Raw genomic sequence first — 5374 nt, forward strand, 5'->3', positions numbered from 1 at the left:
TCCTCGATAAAAACTTTTCACTGCTTCTAACAACTTGCCTCCCACACCATATATTCTTAATACCTTCCACAGAGCGTCTCTATCAAATCTATCATATGCCTTCTCCAGATCCATAAATGCTACATACAAATCCATTTGCTTTTCTAAGTATTTCTCACATACATTCTTCAAAGCAAACACCTGATCCACATATCCTCTACCACTTCTGAAACCACACTGCTCTTCCCCAATCTGATGCTCTGTACATGCCTTCACCCTCTCAATCAATACCCTCCCATATAATTTACCAGGAATACTCAACAAACTTATACCTCTGTGATTTGAGCACTCACTCTTATCCCCTTTGCCTTTGTACAATGGCACTATGCACGCATTCCTCCAATCCCCAGGCACCTCACCGTGAGTCATACATACATTAAATAACCTTACCAACCAGTCAACAATACAGTCACCCCCTTTTTTAATAAATTCCACTGCAATACCATCCAAACCTGCTGCCTTGCCGGCTTTCATCTTCCGCAAAGCTTTTACTACCTCTTCTCTGTTTACCAAATCATTTTCCCTAACCCTCTCATTTTGCACACCACCTCGACCAAAACACCCTATATCTGCCACTCTATCATCAAACACATTCAACAAACCTTCAAAATACTCACTCCATCTCCTTCTCACATCACCACTACTTGTTATCACCTCCCCATTTGCGCCCTTCACTGAAGTTCCCATTTGCTCCCTTGTCTTACGCACTTTATTTACCTCCTCCCAGAACATCTTTTTTTTTTTTTTTTTTTTTTTGCTTTGTCGCTGTCTCCCGCGTTTGCGAGGTAGCGCAAGGAAACAGACGAAAGAAATGGCCCAACCCACCCCCATACACATGCCTTGATTCAATCCACTGACAGCACGTCAACCCCGGTATACCACATCGCTCCAATTCACTCTATTCTTTGCCCTCCTTTCACCCTCCTGCATGTTCAGGCCCCGATCACACAAAATCTTCTTCACTCCATCTTTCCATCTCCAATTTGGTCTCCCTCTTCTCCTCGTTCCCTCCACCTCCGACACATATATCCTCTTGGTCAATCTCTCCTCACTCATTCTCTCCATGTGACCAAACCATTTCAAAACACCCTCTTCTGCTCTCTCAACCACGCTCTTTTTATTTCCACACATCTCTCTAACCCTTACGTTACTTACTCGATCAAACCACCTCACACCACACATTGTCCTCAAACATCTCATTTCCAGCACATCCATCCTCCTGCGCACAACTCTATCCATAGCCCACGCCTCGCAACCATACAACATTGTTGGAACCACTATTCCTTCAAACATACCCATTTTTGCTTTCCGAGATAATGTTCTCGACTTCCACACATTCTTCAAGGCTCCCAGAATTTTCGCCCCCTCCCCCACCCTATGATCCACTTCCGCTTCCATGGTTCCATCCGCTGCCAGATCCACTCCCAGATATCTAAAACACTTCACTTCCTCCAGTTTTTCTCCATTCAAACTCACCTCCCAATTGACTTGACCCTCAACCCTACTGTACCTAATAACCTTGCTCTTATTCACATTTACTCTTAACTTTCTTCTTTCACACACTTTACCATACTCAGTCACCAGCTTCTGCAGTTTCTCACATGAATCAGCCACCAGCGCTGTATCATCAGCGAACAACAACTGACTCATTTCCCAAGCTCTCTCATCCCCAACACACTTCATACTTGCCCCTCTTTCCAAAACTCTTGCATTCACCTCCCTAACAACCCCATCCATAAACAAATTAAACAACCATGGAGACATCACACACCTCTGCCGCAAACCTACATTCACTGAGAACCAATCACTTTCCTCTCTTCCTACACGTACACATGCCTTACATCCTCGATAAAAACTTTTCACTGCTTCTAACAATTTGCCTCCCACACCATATATTCTTAATACCTTCCACAGAGCATCTCTATCAACTCGATCGTATGCCTTCTCCAGATCCATAAATGCTACATACAAATCCATATATATATATATATATATATATATATATATATATATATATATATATATATATATATATATTTTTTTTTTTTTTATTATACTTTGTCGCTGTCTCCCGCGTTTGCGAGGTAGCGCAAGGAAACAGACGAAAGAAATGGCCCACCCCCCCCCCATACACATGTATATACATACGTCCACACACGCAAATATACATACCTACACAGCTTTCCATGGTTTACCCCAGACGCTTCACATGCCTTGATTCAATCCACTGACAGCACGTCAACCCCGGTATACCACATCGCTCCAATTCACTCTATTCCTTGCCCTCCTTTCACCCTCCTGCATGTTCAGGCCCCGATCACACAAAATCTTTTTCACTCCATCTTTCCACCTCCAATTTGGTCTCCCTCTTCTCCTCGTTCCCTCCACCTCCGACACATATATCCTCTTGGTCAATCTTTCCTCACTCATTCTCTCCATGTGCCCAAACCACTTCAAAACACCCTCTTCTGCTCTCTCAACCACGCTCTTTTTATTTCCACACATCTCTCTTACCCTTACGTTACTCACTCGATCAAACCACCTCACACCACACATTGTCCTCAAACATCTCATTTCCAGCACATCCATCCTCCTGCGCACAACTCTATCCATAGCCCACGCCTCGCAACCATACAACATTGTTGGAACCACTATTCCTTCAAACATACCCATTTTTGCTTTCCGAGATAATGTTCTCGACTTCCACACATTCTTCAAGGCCCCCAGAATTTTCGCCCCCTCCCCCACCCTATGATCCACTTCCGCTTCCATGGTTCCATCCGCTGCCAGATCCACTCCCAGATATCTAAAACACTTCACTTCCTCCAGTTTTTCTCCATTCAAACTCACCTCCCAATTGACTTGACCCTCAACCCTACTGTACCTAATAACCTTGCTCTTATTCACATTTACTCTTAACTTTCTTCTTCCACACACTTTACCAAACTAAAATTTAATGATACTCTCTCACCCCAACTCTCATTTGCCCTTTTTTTCACCTCTCGCACCTTTCTCTTGACCTCCTGTCTCTTTCTTTTATACGTCTCCCACTCAACTGCATTTTTTCCCTGCAAAAATCGTCCAAATGCCTCTCTCTTCTCTTTCACTAATACTCTTACTTCTTCATCCCACCACTCACCACCCTTTCTAATCAACCCACCTCCGACTCTTCTCATGCCACAAGCATCTTTTGCGCAATCCATCACTGATTCCCTAAATACATCCCATTCCTCCCCCACTCCCCTTACTTCCATTGTTCTCACCTTTTTCCATTCTGTACTCAGTCTCTCCTGGTACTTCCTCACACACGTCTCCTTCCCAAGCTCACTTACTCTCACCACACTCTTCACCCCAACATTCACTCTTTTTTCTGAAAACCCATACAAATCTTCACCTTAGCCTCCACAAGATAATGATCAGACATCTCTCCAGTTGCACCTCTCAGCACATTAACATCCAAAAGTCTCTCTTTCGCGCGCCTGTCAATTAACACGTAATCCAATAACGCTCTGAGTTTGGTAAAGTGTGTGAAAGAAGAAAGTTAAGAGTAAATGTGAATAAGAGCAAGGTTATTAGGTACAGTAGGGTTGAGGGTCAAGTCAATTGGGAGGTGAGTTTGAATGGAGAAAAACTGGAGGAAGTGAAGTGTTTTAGATATCTGGGAGTGGATCTGGCAGCGGATGGAACCATGGAAGCGGAAGTGGATCATAGGGTGGGAGAGGGGGCGAAATATCTGGGAGCCTTGAAGAGTGTGTGGAAGTCGAGAACATTATCTCGGAAAGCAAAAATGGGTATGTTTGAAGGAATAGTGGTTCCAACAATGTTGTATGGTTGCGAGGCGTGGGCTATGGATGGAGTTGTGCGCAGGAGGATGGATGTGCTGGAAATGAGATGTTTGAGGACAATGTGTGGTGTGAGGTGGTTTGATCGAGTAAGTAACGTAAGGGTAAGAGTGATGTGTGGAAATAAAAAGAGCGTGGTTGAGAGAGCAGAAGAGGGTGTTTTGAAATGGTTTGGGCACATGGAGAGAATGAGTGAGGAAAGATTGACCAAGAGGATATATGTGTCGGAGGTGGAGGGAACGAGGAGAAGAGGGAGACCAAATTGGAGGTGGAAAGATGGAGTGAAAAAGATTTTGTGTGATCGGGGCCTGAACATGCAGGAGGGTGAAAGGAGGGCAAGGAATAGAGTGAATTGGAGCGATGTGGTATACCGGGGTTGACGTGCTGTCAGTGGATTGAATCGGGGCATGTGAAGCGTGTGGGGTAAACCATGGAAAGCTGTGTAGGTATGTATATTTGCGTGTGTGGACGTATGTATGTACATGTGTATGGGGGTGGGTTGGGCCATTTCTTTCGTCTGTTTCCTTGCGCTACCTCGCAAACGCGGGAGACAGCGACAAAGCAAAAAAAAAAAGAAAAAAAAAAAAAATATATATATATATATATATATATATATATATATATATATATATATATATATATATATATATATATATATATATATATATATATACACCTGAACGCCCATACACGCACATATACATACACATACATATACACATGTACGCGTGTACATATTCATACTTGCTGTCTTCATCCATTTGCATCGCCACCCCACCACACGGGAAACTGCATCCCACCCCCAGCGAGGTAGCGCTAGGAAAAGACAACAAAGGCCACATTCGTTCACACTCAGTCTCTAGCTGTCATGTATAATGCACCGAAACCACAGCTTCCTTTCCACATTCAGGCCCCACGGAACTTTCCATGGTTTACCCCAGACGCTTCACATGCCCTGGTTCAATCCATTGACAGGACGTTGACCCCGGTATACCACATCGTTCCAATTCACTCTATTCCTTGTACACCTTTCACTCTCCTGTATGTTTAGGTCCCGATCGGTCAAAATCTTTTTCACTCCATCCTTCCACCTCCAATATGGTTTTCCGCTTCTCCTCTTTTCCTTCACCTCTGACCAATATATCCTCTTTGTCAACCTTTCCTCACACATTCTCTCCACACCAGTCTCCATTCAAAATAAAGACGCAGCCACGGCGTTCAAGAAACATATCTTAGGCAGAGATAATGCGCCCAAGATTTTAATCAAAGATAATGGAGGAGAATTCTATTGCTTATCATTAGAAGAACTGTGTAAGTTGTGTAACATAACTAAATGTAATATAATGGCACGTCACTCAGCCTCATGTGGCCTGGCAGAAAGGTTGAACCGTAACATCCTTCCGTCTCTTCGCATTAACATTAATTTTGATCATGATGAATGGGATGAATACTTGTCTGATGACCAATTGTAGCAGAAAACATCGCACGACTCA

The sequence above is a fragment of the Panulirus ornatus genome, chromosome 30 (assembly GCF_036320965.1).
Source record: "Panulirus ornatus isolate Po-2019 chromosome 30, ASM3632096v1, whole genome shotgun sequence".
Classification (NCBI taxonomy): Eukaryota; Metazoa; Arthropoda; class Malacostraca; order Decapoda; family Palinuridae; genus Panulirus; species Panulirus ornatus.